We start from the raw sequence: 16,606 nt of genomic DNA, 5'->3' as shown, positions 1-16,606 counted from the left end.
TTTGTGTTCCGCATTTTCCATGCGGTCTCCATCGTTGGTGGGGCTAAAAGGAATGCTAGGACAGTTTTCAGGACTCACAGAACACTGACCTCTGCACCGTTTCCCATGCAAAGTCAGTGAAGACCCCCCCGTCTTCTCCCTGCCAGCTGAACAACAGGCAGCCATACAGGCTGTTTGGAACACTTCTAGGAATACACAGTCCAAGGCGACACACTGTTCTCCTTCTTGGATACCAGTGTTGCCACATCTTGCCAAGGTTCACGAAGGCAGTCCGAGACAATCGCATATGCTGAGCAACTTGGATTCATTGAGAAAAAGCTACCTGCACTGAGAGAAACAGTCTGCTCAGTATTCCTTCCGGAAGTTCACAGCTGCTGGCTCTCTAGGTTAAGCAGGAAGTCAACGTGCGGTCCAACCTGAGCAAAGAGCACAATTCCTCACTTTGCAGTGGTAAGCCGTCGTAAGAGGCATTGCCAGCTAGGCCTTGCTAAGGCCTTCCCTCTGTTAGGGAACCTGCCACACTTAGAAGCCTTTAAAGGAAAATTTATTCAGCGAAGTTCCCAGTGTTTCACGATGGTCTCCCTTTGCAGCTCCAATATTGCAGGGACTTAAGTTTGCTGTTAAATAGGATAGGTGGCCCTGCATAAAAAAGCAGGCTTTTTCCCCTTTGGAAGGTTGGAACATGGTTTCCTAGGGGCTGCTTGGAAAACCCTGCTATTGCCCAGCTTCCATCCTGTGCCGGTACGCCTGTGTAGGAAGCGAGTATTTTAGCCTGAGAAACAGGGCTCTTGAAATTCTGGAGGAGAGATAATCCCGCGGCTCACGTTCAGCCAGGGAAAACGCAAGGCGACCCTTAGCCTCAGAGTCGTGTCTAAATTCCCACCGGGCAACATCCGCTGCTGCAGTTTCCATGAGGTCTCCACCGTTCTGGGGCTTAAATAGAAAGCGAGGAGAGTATTAAGGACCACAGAACTCTGAGCTCCGCACTGTTTCAGATGCAACTGAATTGAAGACCAAACGTCTCCTCCCTGCCTACTGAGAAAGAGGCAGTTGTGTCTCTCCTTCATAACACTTCTTGGCATGCAGAGTCAAAGGAGACACACTGTTCTCTTTCTTGCAATCCTAAATTGCCACAGCTTGCGAACGCTCATAAAAGCAAGTGCTGGGAAAACTGCTTTCAGTGGGGAAAAGCGACCTGCTTAGACATAAACACTCTGCTCAGCGTGCCTTCTGGCAGCTCACACATGCCGGCTCTCTAGCTTAAGCAGGAGGATGAGATGAGGTCCAAACTGAGCAAAGAGCACATTTCCACACTTTGCGTTAGGTTAAGCAGGAAGTCGAAGTGAGGACGAACATGAGCAAAGAGCACAATTCCTCACGTTGCACTGGTAGTCGTCGTAAGAGGAATTGCCAACTACGCCTGGCTAAGGCCTTCCCTGTGTTAAGGAACCAGCCACACTTAGACGCCTTGAAAGGAAAATGTATTCAGCGAAGTTCCCATTGTTTGGCGATGGCCAACCTTTGCAGGGCCAGTACTGCAGGGACTTAGGTTTGCCGCTAACTATGCTAGGTGACCCTGCATACAGAAGCAGGCGTTTCCCTTTGGAAGCTTGGATCCCGGTTTCTTAGGGGCTGCTTCCAAGACCCTGCTATTGCCCAGCAGCTATCCTCTGCCCCTACGCCTGGGTAGGAAGCGAGTATTTTAGCCTGAGAAGCAGGGCTCTTGCAACTCTGGAGGAGCGATAATTCTGCAGCCCACGTTCGTCCTGGGAAACCGCGAGGCGACCCTTGGCCTCAGTGTACTGGCGAAATTTGCACAGGACAGGTCTTGCCTGCCGCAGTTTCCATGAGTTCTCCACCGTTTGGGGGCTTAAATGGAGAGCGAGGAGAGCTGTCAGCTCTCACAGAACTCTGGCCTCCACACTGTTTGCCATGCAACTGAACTCAAGACCACACGTCTCCTCCCGGCCTGCTGAGAAACAGGCCGCCGTGTGGGCCCTTCGTAACACTTCTTGGCATGTAGACTCCAAGGCGACACACTGTCCTCTTCCTTGGAAAAATACGGTGCCCCAGCTTGCCAACGCTCACGAAGGCAGTCCGAGCCAGTCTCATGTGCTGGGCCACTTGCATTCAGTGAGGAAAAGCCACCTGCATTGAGGTGAGCACTCTGCTCAGCGTTCTTCCCGGGAGTTCACAATTGCCGCCTCTCTAGGTTAAGCAGGAAGTTGAAGTGAGGACCAACCTGAGCAAAGAGCACAATTCTTCACTTTGCTTTACGTTCAGCAGGAAGTCGAAGTGAGGACCAACCTGAGCAAAGAGCACAATTCCTCACGTTGCACTGGTAGTCGTCGTAAGAGGCATTGCCAACTACGCCTGGCTAAGGCCTTCCCTGTATTAAGGAAGCAGCCACACTTAGACGCCTTGAAAGGAAAATGTATTCAGCGAAGTTCCCAGTGCTTTGCGATGGTCTCCCTTCGCAGCGCCAATACAGCAGGAACTCAGGTTTGCTGCTAACTAGGCTAGGTGACCCTGCATACAGAAGCAGGCGTTTCCCTTTGGAAGCTTGGATCCCGGTTTCTTAGGGGCTGCTTGCAAGACCCTGCTAGTGCCCAGCATCTATCCTCTGCCCCTACGCCTGGGTAGGAAGCGAGTATTTTAGCCTGAGAAGCAGGGCTCTTGCAACTCTGGAGTAGACCGAATCCTACAGCCCACATTCGTCCTGGGAAACCGCGAGGCGACCCTTGGCCTCAGTGTAGTGGCGAAATTTGCGCCGGACAAGTTCTGCCTGCCGCAGTTTCCATGAGTTCTCCACCGTTTGGAGCCTTAAACGGAGAGCGAGGAGAGCTGTCGGCTCTCACAGAACTCTGGCCTCCGCACTGTTTGCCATGCAACTGAACGCAAGACCACACGTCTCCTCCCGGCCTGCTGAGAAACAGGCCGCCGTGTAGGCCCTTGTCAACATTTCCTGGCGTGCAGAGTCCAAGGCGACACACTGGTCCTCTTCCTTGGAAACATATGTTGCCCCAACTTGCCAAACGCTACCGAAGGCAGTCCTAGCCAGTCTCGCGTGCTGGGCAACTTGGATTCAGTTACGAAAAGCCACCTGCATTGAGGTGAACACTCTGCTCAGCGTTCTTTCCGGGAGCTCACACTCGCCCCCTCTCTAGGTGAAGCGGGTTGTCGAGGTGAGGTCCAAACTGAGCAAAGAGCACAATCGCTCACTTTGCAGTAGTAGTCGTCGTAAGAGGCATTGCTTACTACGCCTTGCTAAGGTCTTCGGTCTGTTAGGGAAGTTGCCACACTTAGAAGCCTTGAAAGGAAAATTTATTCAGCGAAGTTCCCAGTGTTTTGCGATGGTCTCCCTTCGCAGCGCCAATAGCAGGGACTTAGGTTTGCCGCTAACTAGGCTAGGTGACCCTGCATACAGAAGCAGGCGTTTCCTTTGGAAGCTTGGATCTCAGTTTCTTAGGGGGGGCTTCCAAGACCCTGCTATTGCCCAGCAACTATCCTCTGCCCCTACGCCTGTGTAGGAAGCGAGTATTCTAGCCTGAGAAGCAGGGCTCTTGCAACTGTGGAGGAGCGATAATTCTGCAGCCCACCTTCGTCCTGGGAAACCACGAGGCGACCCTTGGCCTCAGTGTAGTGGCAAAATTTGCGCCGGACAAGTTCTGCCTGCCACAGTTTCCATGAGTTCTCCACCGTTTGGGGGCTTAAATGGAGAGCGAGGAGAGCTGTCGGCTCTCACTGAACTCTAGCCACCGCACTGTTTGCCATGCAACTGAACGCAAGACCACACGTCTCCTCCCGGCCTGCTGAGAAACAGGCCGCCTTGTAGGCCCTTGTCAACATTTCCTGGCGTGCAGAGTCCAAGGTGACACACTGTCCTCTCCCTTGGAAACCTACGTTGTCCCAGCTTGCCAAAGCCTACCGAAGGCAGTCCTAACCAGTCTCGCGTGCTGGGCAACTTGGATTCAGTTACGAAAAGCCACCTGCATTGAGGTGAACACTCTGCTCAGCGTTCTTTCCGGGAGCTCACACTCGCCCCCTCTCTAGGTGAAGCGGGTTGTCGAGGTGAGGTCCAAACTGAGCAAAGAGCACAATCGCTCACTTTGCAGTAGTAGTCGTCGTAAGAGGCATTGCTTACTACGCCTTGCTAAGGTCTTCGGTCTGTTAGGGAAGTTGCCACACTTAGACGCCTTGAAAGGAAAATTTATTCAGCGAAGTTCCCAGTGTTTTGCGATGGTCTCCCTTCGCAGCGCCAATAGCAGGGACTCAGGTTTGCTGCTAACTAGGCTAGGTGACCCTGCATACAGAAGCAGGCGTTTCCCTTTGGAAGCTTGGATCCTGGTTTCTTAGGGGCTGCTTCCAAGACCCTGCTAGTGCCCAGCAGCTATCCTCTGCCCCTACGCCTGGGTAGGAAGCGAGTATTTTAGCCTGAGAAGCAGGGCTCTTGCAACTCTGGAGTGGAGCGAATCCTGCAGCCCACGTTCGTCCTGGGAAATCGCGAGGCGACCCTTGGCCTCAGTGTAGTGGCGAAATTTGCGCTGGACAAGTTCTGCCTGCCGCAGTTTCCATGAGTTCTCCACCGTTTGGGGGCTTAAATGGAGAGCGAGGAGAGCTGTCGGCTCTCACAGAACTCTGGCCTCCGCACTGTTTGCCATGCAACTGAACTCAAGACCACACGTCTCCTCCCGGCCTGCTGAGAAACAGGCCGCCTTGTAGGCCCTTGTCAACATTTCCTGGCGTGCAGAGTCCAAGGCGACACACTGTCCTCTCCCTTGGAAACCTATATTGCCCCAGCTTGCCAAAGGCTACCGAAGGCAGTCCTAACCAGTCTGGCGTGCTGGGCAACTTGGATTCAGTTACGAAAAGCCACCTGCATTGAGGTGAACACTCTGCTCAGCGTTCTTTCCGGGAGCTCACATTTGCCCCCTCTCTAGGTTAAGCGGGATGTCGAGGTTAGGTCCAAACTGAGCAAAGAGCACAATCGCTCACTTTGCAGTGGTAGTCGTCGTAAGAGGCATTGCCTACTACGCCTTGCTAAGGTCTTCGTTCTGTGAGGGAAGTCGCCACACTTAGACGCCTGTAAAGGAAAATTTATTCAGCGAAGTTCCCATGGTTTGGCGATGGTCAACCTTTGCAGCGCCAATACAGCAGGGACTTAGCTTTGCTGCTAAAAAGGCTAGCTGACCCTGCATACAGAAGCAGGCGTTTCCCTTTGGAAGCTTGGATCCCGGTTTCTTAGGGGCTGCTTGCAAGACCCTGCTAGTGCCCAGCATCTATCCTCTGCCCCTACGCCTGGGTAGGAAGCGAGTATTTTAGCCTGAGAAGCAGGGCTCTTGCAACTCTGGAGTGGAGCGAATCCTGCAGCCCACGTTCGTCCTGGGAAACCGCGAGGCGACCCTTGGCCTCAGTGTAGTGGCGAAATTTGCGCTGGACAAGTTCTGCCTGCCGCAGTTTCCATGAGTTCTCCACCGTTTGGGGGCTTAAATGGAGAGCGAGGAGAGCTGTCGGCTCTCACAGAACTCTTGTCTCCTCACTGTTTGCCATGCAACTGAACGCAAGACCACACGTCTCCTCACAGCCTGCTGAGAAACAGGCCGCCTTGTAGGCCCTTGTCAACATTTCCTGGCGTGCAGAGTCCAAGGCGACACACTGTCCTCTTCCTTGGAAACCTACGTTGCCCCAGCTTGCCAAAAGCTACCGAAGGCAGTCCTAACCAGTCTCGCGTGCTGGGCAACTTGGATTCAGTTACGAAAAGCCACCGGCATTGAGGTGAACACTCTGCTCAGCGTTCTTTCCGGGAGCTCACATTTGCCCCCTCTCTAGGTTAAGCGGGATGTCGAGGTTAGGTCCAAACTGAGCAAAGAGCACAACTGCTCACTTTGCAGTGGTAGTCGTCGTAAGAGGCATTGCCTACTACGCCTTGCTAAGGTCTTCGTTCTGTGAGGGAAGTCGCCACACTTAGACGCCTGTAAAGGAAAATTTATTCAGCGAAGTTCCCATGGTTTGGCGATGGTCAACCTTTGCAGCGCCAATACAGCAGGGACTTAGCTTTGCTGCTAACAAGGCTAGTTGACCCTGCATACAGAAGCAGGCGTTTCCCTTTGGAAGCTTGGATCCCGGTTTCTTAGGGGCTGCTTGCAAGACCCTGCTAGTGCCCAGCAGCTATCCTCTGCCCCTACGCCTGGGTAGGAAGCGAGTATTTTAGCCTGAGAAGCAGGGCTCTTGCAACTCTGGAGTGGAGCGAATCCTGCAGCCCACGTTCGACTTGGGAAACCACGAGGCGACCCTTGGCCTCAGTGTAGTGGCGAAATTTGCGCCGGACAAGTTCTGCCTGCCGCAGTTTCCATGAGTTCTCCACCGTTTGGGGGCTTAAATGGAGAGCGAGGAGAGCTGTCGGCTCTCACAGAACTCTGGCCTCCGCACTGTTTGCCATGCAACTGAACGCAAGACCACACGTCTCCTCCCGGCCTGCTGAGAAACAGGCCGCCTTGTAGGCCCTTGTCAACATTTCCTGGCGTGCAGAGTCCAAGGTGACACACTGTCCTCTTCCTTGGAAACCTACGTTGCCCCAGCTTGCCAAAGGCTACCGAAGGCAGTCCTAACCAGTCTCACGTGCTGGGCAACTTGGATTCAGTTACGAAAAGCCACCTGCATTGAGGTGAACACTCTGCTCAGCGTTCTTTCCGGGAGCTCACACTCGCCCCCTCTCTAGGTGAAGCGGGTTGTCGAGGTGAGGTCCAAACTGAGCAAAGAGCACAATCGCTCACTTTGCAGTAGTAGTCGTCGTAAGAGGCATTGCTTACTACGCCTTGCTAAGGTCTTCGGTCTGTTAGGGAAGTTGCCACACTTAGACGCCTTGAAAGGAAAATTTATTCAGCGAAGTTCCCAGTGTTTTGCGATGGTCTCCCTTCGCAGCGCCAATAGCAGGGACTCAGGTTTGCTGCTAACTAGGCTAGGTGACCCTGCATACAGACGCAGGCGTTTCCCTTTGGAAGCTTGGATCCTGGTGTCTTAGGGGCTGCTTCCAAGACCCTGCTATTGCCCAGCAGCTATCCTCTGCCCCTACGCCTGGGTAGGAAGCGAGTATTTTAGCCTGAGAAGCAGGGCTCTTGCAACTCTGGAGGAGAGAGTGTCCTGCTGCCCACCTTCGTCCTGGGAAACCGCGAGGCGACCCTTGGCCTCAGTGTAGTGGCGAAATTTGCGCCGGACAAGTTCTGCCTGCCACAGTTTCCATGAGTTCTCCACCGTTTGGGGGCTTAAATGGAGAGCGAGGAGAGCTGTCGGCTCTCACAGAACTCTGGCCTCCGCACTGTTTGCCATGCAACCGAACTCAAGACCACACGTCTCCTCCCGGCCTGCTGAGAAACAGGCCGCCGTGTAGGCCCTTGTCAACATTTCCTGGCGTGCAGAGTCCAAGGCGACACACTGTCCTCTTCCTTGGAAACCTATGTTGCCCCAGCTTGCCAAAGGCTACCGAAGGCAGTCCTAACCAGTCTCGCGTGCTGGGCAACTTGGATTCAGTTACGAAAAGCCACCTGCATTGAGGTGAACACTCTGCTCAGCGTTCTTTCCGGGAGCTCACATTTGCCCCCTCTCTAGGTTAAGCGGGATGTCGAGGTTAGGTCCAAACTGAGCAAAGAGCACAACTGCTCACTTTGCAGTGGTAGTCGTCGTAAGAGGCATTGCCTACTACGCCTTGCTAAGGTCTTCGTTCTGTGAGGGAAGTCTCCACACTTAGACGCCTGTAAAGGAAAATTTATTCAGCGAAGTTCCCATGGTTTGGCGATGGTCAACCTTTGCAGTGCCAATACAGCAGGGACTTAGCTTTGCTGCTAACAAGGCTAGGTGACCCTGCATACAGACGCAGGCGTTTCCCTTTGGAAGCTTGGATCCCGGTTTCGTAGGGGCTGCTTGCAAGACCCTGCTAGTGCCCAGCAGCTATCCTCTGCCCCTACGCCTGGGTAGGAAGCGAGTATTTTAGCCTGAGAAGCAGGGCTCTTGCAACTCTGGAGTGGAGCGAATCCTGCAGCCCACGTTCGTCCTGGGAAACCGCGAGGCGACCCTTGGCCTCAGTGTAGTGGCGAAATTTGCGCCGGACAAGTTCTGCCTGCCGCAGTTTCCATGAGTTCTCCACCGTTTGGGGGCTTAAATGGAGAGCGAGGAGAGCTGTCGGCTCTCACAGAACTCTGGCCTCCGCACTGTTTGCCATGCAACTGAACGCAAGACCACACGTCTCCTCCCGGCCTGCTGAGAAACAGGCCGCCTTGTAGGCCCTTGTCAACATTTCCTGGCGTGCAGAGTCCAAGGTGACACACTGTCCTCTTCCTTGGAAACCTACGTTGCCCCAGCTTGCCAAAGGCTACCGAAGGCAGTCCTAACCAGTCTCGCGTGCTGGGCAACTTGGATTCAGTTACGAAAAGCCACCTGCATTGAGGTGAACACTCTGCTCAGCGTTCTTTCCGGGAGCTCACATTTGCCCCCTCTCTAGGTTAAGCGGGATGTCGAGGTTAGGTCCAAACTGAGCAAAGAGCACAACTGCTCACTTTGCAGTGGTAGTCGTCGTAAGAGGCATTGCCTACTACGCCTTGCTAAGGTCTTCGTTCTGTGAGGGAAGTCTCCACACTTAGACGCCTGTAAAGGAAAATTTATTCAGCGAAGTTCCCATGGTTTGGCGATGGTCAACCTTTGCAGTGCCAATACAGCAGGGACTTAGCTTTGCTGCTAACAAGGCTAGGTGACCCTGCATACAGACGCAGGCGTTTCCCTTTGGAAGCTTGGATCCCGGTTTCGTAGGGGCTGCTTGCAAGACCCTGCTAGTGCCCAGCAGCTATCCTCTGCCCCTACGCCTGGGTAGGAAGCGAGTATTTTAGCCTGAGAAGCAGGGCTCTTGCAACTCTGGAGTGGAGCGAATCCTGCAGCCCACGTTCGTCCTGGGAAACCACGAGGCGACCCTTGGCCTCAGTGTAGTGGCAAAATTTGCGCCAGACAAGTTCTGCCTGCCGCAGTTTCCATGAGTTCTCCACCGTTTGGGGGCTTAAATGGAGAGCGAGGAGAGCTGTCGGCTCTCACAGAACTCTGGCCTCCGCACTGTTTGCCATGCAACTGAACGCAAGACCACACGTCTCCTCCCGGCCTGCTGAGAAACAGGCCGCCTTGTAGGCCCTTGTCAACATTTCCTGGCGTGCAGAGTCCAAGGTGACACACTGTCCTCTTCCTTGGAAACCTACGTTGCCCCAGCTTGCCAAAGCCTACCGAAGGCAGTCCTAACCAGTCTCGCGTGCTGGGCAACTTGGATTCAGTTACGAAAAGCCACCTGCATTGAGGTGAACACTCTGCTCAGCGTTCTTTCCGGGAGCTCACACTCGCCCCCTCTCTAGGTGAAGCGGGTTGTCGAGGTGAGGTCCAAACTGAGCAAAGAGCACAATCGCTCACTTTGCAGTAGTAGTCGTCGTAAGAGGCATTGCTTACTACGCCTTGCTAAGGTCTTCGGTCTGTTAGGGAAGTTGCCACACTTAGACGCCTTGAAAGGAAAATTTATTCAGCGAAGTTCCCAGTGTTTTGCGATGGTCTCCCTTCGCAGCGCCAATAGCAGGGACTCAGGTTTGCTGCTAACTAGGCTAGGTGACCCTGCATACAGAAGCAGGCGATTCCCTTTGGAAGCTTGGATCCTGGTTTCTTAGGGGCTGCTTCCAAGACCTTGCTAGTGCCCAGCAGCTATCCTCTGCCCCTACGCCTGGGTAGGAAGCGAGTATTTTAGCCTGAGAAGCAGGGCTCTTGCAACTCTGGAGTGGAGCGAATCCTGCAGCCCACGTTCGTCCTGGGAAACCGCGAGGCGACCCTTGGCCTCAGTGTAGTGGCGAAATTTGCGCCGGACAATTTCTGCCTGCCGCAGTTTCCATGAGTTCTCCACCGTTTGGGGGCTTAAATGGAGAGCGAGGAGAGCTGTCTGCTCTCACAGAACTCTGGCCTCCGCACTGTTTGCCATGCAACTGAACGCAAGACCACACGTCTCCTCCCGGCCTGCTGAGAAACAGGCCGCCTTGTAGGCCCTTGTCAACATTTCCTGGCGTGCAGAGTCCAAGGTGACACACTGTCCTCTTCCTTGGAAACCTACGTTGCCCCAGCTTGCCAAAGGTTACCGAAGGCAGTCCTAACCAGTCTCGCGTGCTGGGCAACTTGGATTCAGTTACGAAAAGCCACCTGCATTGAGGTGAACACTCTGCTCAGCGTTCTTTCCGGGAGCTCACACTCGCCCCCTCTCTAGGTTAAGCGGGTTGTCGAGGTGAGGTCCAAACTGAGCAAAGAGCACAATCGCTCACTTTGCAGTAGTAGTCGTCGTAAGAGGCATTGCTTACTACGCCTTGCTAAGGTCTTCAGTCTGTTAGGGAAGTTGCCACACTTAGACGCCTTGAAAGGAAAATTTATTCAGCGAAGTTCCCAGTGTTTTGCGAGGGTCTCCCTTCGCAGCGCCAATAGCAGGGACTCAGGTTTGCTGCTAACTAGGCTAGGTGACCCTGCATACAGACGCAGGCGTTTCCCTTTGGAATCTTGGATCCTGGTTTCTTAGGGGCTGCTTCCAAGACCCTGCTATTGCCCAGCAGCTATCCTCTGCCCCTACGCCTGGGTAGGAAGCGAGTATTTTAGCCTGAGAAGCAGGGCTCTTGCAACTCTGGAGGAGAGAGAGTCCTGCTGCCCACCTTCGTCCTGGGAAACCGCGAGGCGACCCTTGGCCTCAGTGTAGTGGCGAAATTTGCGCCGGACAAGTTCTGCCTGCCGCAGTTTCCATGAGTTCTCCACCGTTTGGGGGCTTAAATGGAGAGCGAGGAGAGCTGTCGGCTCTCACAGAACTCTGGCCTCCGCACTGTTTGCCATGCAACTGAACTCAAGACCACACGTCTCCTCCCGGCCTGCTGAGAAACAGGCCGCCGTGTAGGCCCTTGTCAACATTTCCTGGCGTGCAGAGTCCAAGGCGACACACTGTCCTCTTCCTTGGAAACCTATGTTGCCCCAGCTTGCAAAGGCTACCGAAGGCAGTCCTAACCAGTCTCGCGTGCTGGACAACTTGGATTCAGTTACGAAAAGCCACCTGCATTGAGGTGAACACTCTGCTCAGCGTTCTTTCCGGGAGCTCACATTTGCCCCCTCTCTAGGTTAAGCGGGATGTCGAGGTTAGGTCCAAACTGAGCAAAGAGCACAACTGCTCACTTTGCAGTGGTAGTCGTCGTAAGAGGCATTGCCTACTACGCCTTGCTAAGGTCTTTGTTCTGTGAGGGAAGTCGCCACACTTAGACGCCTGTAAAGGAAAATTTATTCAGCGAAGTTCCCATGGTTTGGCGATGGTCAACCTTTGCAGCGCCAATACAGCAGGGACTTAGCTTTGCTGCTAACAAGGCTAGGTGACCCTGCATACAGAAGCAGGCGTTTCCCTTTGGAAGCTTGGATCCTGGTTTCTTAGGGGCTGCTTCCAAGACCCTGCTAGTGCCCAGCATCTATCCTCTGCCCCTACGCCTGGGTAGGAAGCGAGTATTTTAGCCTGAGAAGCAGGGCTCTTGCAACTCTGGAGTGGAGCGAATCCTGCAGCCCACGTTCGTCCTGGGAAACCGCGAGGCGACCCTTGGCCTCAGTGTAGTGGCGAAATTTGCGCCGGACAAGTTCTGCCTGCCGCAGTTTCCATGAGTTCTCCACCGTTTGGGGGCTTAAATGGAGAGCGAGGAGAGCTGTCGGCTCTCACAGAACTCTGGCCTCCGCACTGTTTGCCATGCAACTGAACGCAAGACCACACGTCTCCTCCCGGCCTGCTGAGAAACAGGCCGCCTTGTAGGCCCTTGTCAACATTTCCTGGCGTGCAGAGTCCAAGGTGACACACTGTCCTCTTCCTTGGAAACCTACGTTGCCCTAGCTTGCCAAAGGCTACCGAAGGCAGTCCTAACCAGTCTCGCGTGCTGGACAACTTGGATTCAGTTACGAAAAGCCACCTGCATTGAGGTGAACACTCTGCTCAGCGTTCTTTCCGGGAGCTCACATTTGCCCCCTCTCTAGGTTAAGCGGGATGTCGAGGTTAGGTCCAAACTGAGCAAAGAGCACAACTGCTCACTTTGCAGTGGTAGTCGTCGTAAGAGGCATTGCCTACTACGCCTTGCTAAGGTCTTCATTCTGTGAGGGAAGTCGCCACACTTAGACGCCTGTAAAGGAAAATTTATTCAGCGAAGTTCCCATGGTTTGGCGATGGTCAACCTTTGCAGCGCCAATACAGCAGGGACTTAGCTTTGCTGCTAACAAGGCTAGTTGACCCTGCATACAGACGCAGGCGTTTCCCTTTGGAAGCTTGGATCCCGGTTTCTTAGGGGCTGCTTGCAAGACCCTGCTAGTGCCCAGCAGCTATCCTCTGACCCTACGCCTGGGTAGGAAGCGAGTATTTTAGCCTGAGAAGCAGGGCTCTTGCAACTCTGGAGGAGAGAGAGTCCTGCTGCCCACCTTCGTCCTGGGAAACCGCGAGGCGACCCTTGGCCTCAGTGTAGTGGCGAAATTTGCGCCGGACAAGTTCTGCCTGCCGCAGTTTCCATGAGTTCTCCACCGTTTGGGGGCCTAAATGGAGAGCGAGGAGAGCTGTCGGCTCTCACAGAACTCTGGCCTCCGCACTGTTTGCCATGCAACTGAACGCAAGACCACACGTCTCCTCCCGGTCTGCTGAGAAACAGGCCGCCTTGTAGGCCCTTGTCAACATTTCCTGGCGTGCAGAGTCCAAGGCGACACACTGTCCTCTTCCTTGGAAACCTACGTTGCCCCAGCTTGCCAAAGGCTACCGAAGGCAGTCCTAACCAGTCTGGCGTGCTGGGCAACTTGGATTCAGTTACGAAAAGCCACCTGCATTGAGGTGAACACTCTGCTCAGCGTTCTTTCCGGGAGCTCACATTTGCCCCCTCTCTAGGTTAAGCGGGATGTCGAGGTTAGGTCCAAACTGAGCAAAGAGCACAACTGCTCACTTTGCAGTGGTAGTCGTCGTAAGAGGCATTGCCTACTACGCCTTGCTAAGGTCTTTGTTCTGTGAGGGAAGTCGCCACACTTAGACGCCTGTAAAGGAAAATTTATTCAGCGAAGTTCCCATGGTTTGGCGATGGTCAACCTTTGCAGCGCCAATACAGCAGGGACTTAGCTTTGCTGCTAACAAGGCTAGGTGACCCTGCATACAGAAGCGGGCGTTTCCCTTTGGAAGCTTGGATCCTGGTTTCTTAGGGGCTGCTTCCAAGACCCTGCTAGTGCCCAGCATCTATCCTCTGCCCCTACGCCTGGGTAGGAAGCGAGTATTTTAGCCTGAGAAGCAGGGCTCTTGCAACTCTGGAGTGGAGCGAATCCTGCAGCCCACGTTCGTCCTGGGAAACCGCGAGGCGACCCTTGGCCTCAGTGTAGTGGCGAAATTTGCGCCGGACAAGTTCTGCCTGCCGCAGTTTCCATGAGTTCTCCACCGTTTGGGGGCCTAAATGGAGAGCGAGGAGAGCTGTCGGCTCTCACAGAACTCTGGCCTCCGCACTGTTTGCCATGCAACTGAACGCAAGACCACACGTCTCCTCCCGGTCTGCTGAGAAACAGGCCGCCTTGTAGGCCCTTGTCAACATTTCCTGGCGTGCAGAGTCCAAGGCGACACACTGTCCTCTTCCTTGGAAACCTACGTTGCCCCAGCTTGCCAAAGGCTACCGAAGGCAGTCCTAACCAGTCTGTCGTGCTGGGCAACTTGGATTCAGTTACGAAAAGCCACCTGCATTGAGGTGAACACTCTGCTCAGCGTTCTTTCCGGGAGCTCACATTTGCCCCCTCTCTAGGTTAAGCGGGATGTCGAGGTTAGGTCCAAACTGAGCAAAGAGCACAACTGCTCACTTTGCAGTGGTAGTCGTCGTAAGAGGCATTGCCTACTACGCCTTGCTAAGGTCTTCGTTCTGTGAGGGAAGTCGCCACACTTAGACGCCTGTAAAGGAAAATTTATTCAGCGAAGTTCCCATGGTTTGGCGATGGTCAACCTTTGCAGCGCCAATACAGCAGGGACTTAGCGTTGCTGCTAACAAGGCTAGGTGACCCTGCATACAGAAGCAGGCGTTTCCCTTTGGAAGCTTGGATCCCGGTTTCTTAGGGGCTGCTTGCAAGACCCTGCTAGTGCCCAGCAGCTATCCTCTGCCCCTACGCCTGGGTAGGAAGCGAGTATTTTAGCCTGAGAAGCAGGGCTCTTGCAACTCTGGAGGAGAGAGAGTCCTGCTGCCCACCTTCGTCCTGGGAAACCGCGAGGCGACCCTTGGCCTCAGTGTAGTGGCGAAATTTGCGCCGGACAAGTTCTGCCTGCCGCAGTTTCCATGAGTTCTCCACCGTTTGGGGGCTTAAATGGAGAGCGAGGAGAGCTGTCTGCTCTCACAGAACTCTGGCCTCCGCACTGTTTGCCATGCAACTGAACGCAAGACCACACGTCTCCTCCCGGCCTGCTGAGAAACAGGCCGCCTTGTAGGCCCTTGTCAACATTTCCTGGCGTGCAGAGTCCAAGGTGACACACTGTCCTCTTCCTTGGAAACCTACGTTGCCCCAGCTTGCCAAAGGCTACCGAAGGCAGTCCTAACCAGTCTCGCGTGCTGGGCAACTTGGATTCAGTTACGAAAAGCCACCTGCATTGAGGTGAACACTCTGCTCAGCGTTCTTTCCGGGAGCTCACACTCGCCCCCTCTCTAGGTGAAGCGGGTTGTCGAGGTGAGGTCCAAACTGAGCAAAGAGCACAATCGCTCACTTTGCAGTAGTAGTCGTCGTAAGAGGCATTGCTTACTACGCCTTGCTAAGGTCTTCAGTCTGTTAGGGAAGTTGCCACACTTAGACGCCTTGAAAGGAAAATTTATTCAGCGAAGTTCCCAGTGTTTTGCGAGGGTCTCCCTTCGCAGCGCCAATAGCAGGGACTCAGGTTTGCTGCTAACTAGGCTAGGTGACCCTGCATACAGACGCAGGCGTTTCCCTTTGGAATCTTGGATCCTGGTTTCTTAGGGGCTGCTTCCAAGACCCTGCTAGTGCCCAACATCTATCCTCTGCCCCTACGCCTGGGTAGGAAGCGAGTATTTTAGCCTGAGAAGCAGGGCTCTTGCAACTCTGGAGTGGAGCGAATCCTGCAGCCCACGTTCGTCCTGGGAAACCGCGAGGCGACCCTTGGCCTCAGTGTAGTGGCGAAATTTGCGCCGGACAAGTTCTGCCTGCCGCAGTTTCCATGAGTTCTCCACCGTTTGGGGGCTTAAATGGAGAGTGAGGAGAGCTGTCGGCTCTCACAGAACTCTGGCCTCCGCACTGTTTGCCATGCAACTGAACGCAAGACGACACGTCTCCTCCCGGCCTGCTGAGAAACAGGCCGCCTTGTAGGCCCTTGTCAACATTTCCTGGCGTGCAGAGTCCAAGGTGACACACTGTCCTCTTCCTTGGAAACCTACGTTGCCCTAGCTTGCCAAAGGCTACCGAAGGCAGTCCTAACCAGTCTCGCGTGCTGGACAACTTGGATTCAGTTACGAAAAGCCACCTGCATTGAGGTGAACACTCTGCTCAGCGTTCTTTCCGGGAGCTCACATTTGCCCCCTCTCTAGGTTAAGCGGGATGTCGAGGTTAGGTCCAAACTGAGCAAAGAGCACAACTGCTCACTTTGCAGTGGTAGTCGTCGTAAGAGGCATTGCCTACTACGCCTTGCTAAGGTCTTCATTCTGTGAGGGAAGTCGCCACACTTAGACGCCTGTAAAGGAAAATTTATTCAGCGAAGTTCCCATGGTTTGGCGATGGTCAACCTTTGCAGCGCCAATACAGCAGGGACTTAGCTTTGCTGCTAACAAGGCTAGTTGACCCTGCATACAGACGCAGGCGTTTCCCTTTGGAAGCTTGGATCCCGGTTTCTTAGGGGCTGCTTGCAAGACCCTGCTAGTGCCCAGCAGCTATCCTCTGACCCTACGCCTGGGTAGGAAGCGAGTATTTTAGCCTGAGAAGCAGGGCTCTTGCAACTCTGGAGGAGAGAGAGTCCTGCTGCCCACCTTCGTCCTGGGAAACCGCGAGGCGACCCTTGGCCTCAGTGTAGTGGCGAAATTTGCGCCGGACAAGTTCTGCCTGCCGCAGTTTCCATGAGTTCTCCACCGTTTGGGGGCCTAAATGGAGAGCGAGGAGAGCTGTCGGCTCTCACAGAACTCTGGCCTCCGCACTGTTTGCCATGCAACTGAACGCAAGACCACACGTCTCCTCCCGGTCTGCTGAGAAACAGGCCGCCTTGTAGGCCCTTGTCAACATTTCCTGGCGTGCAGAGTCCAAGGCGACACACTGTCCTCTTCCTTGGAAACCTACGTTGCCCCAGCTTGCCAAAGGCTACCGAAGGCAGTCCTAACCAGTCTGGCGTGCTGGGCAACTTGGATTCAGTTACGAAAAGCCACCTGCATTGAGGTGAACACTCTGCTCAGCGTTCTTTCCGGGAGCTCACATTTGCCCCCTCTCTAGGTTAAGCGGGATGTCGAGGTTAGGTCCAAACTGAGCAAAGAGCACAACTGCTCACTTTGCAGTGGTAGTCGTCGTAAGAGGCATTGCCTACTACGCCTTGCTAAGGTCTTCGTTCTGT

Source organism: Delphinus delphis, chromosome 7 (genome assembly GCF_949987515.2).
Source record: "Delphinus delphis chromosome 7, mDelDel1.2, whole genome shotgun sequence".
NCBI classification, from domain to species: Eukaryota; Metazoa; Chordata; class Mammalia; order Artiodactyla; family Delphinidae; genus Delphinus; species Delphinus delphis.
The sequence above is the reverse complement of the archived record's forward strand: the minus strand, read 5'-3'. Positions refer to the sequence as shown.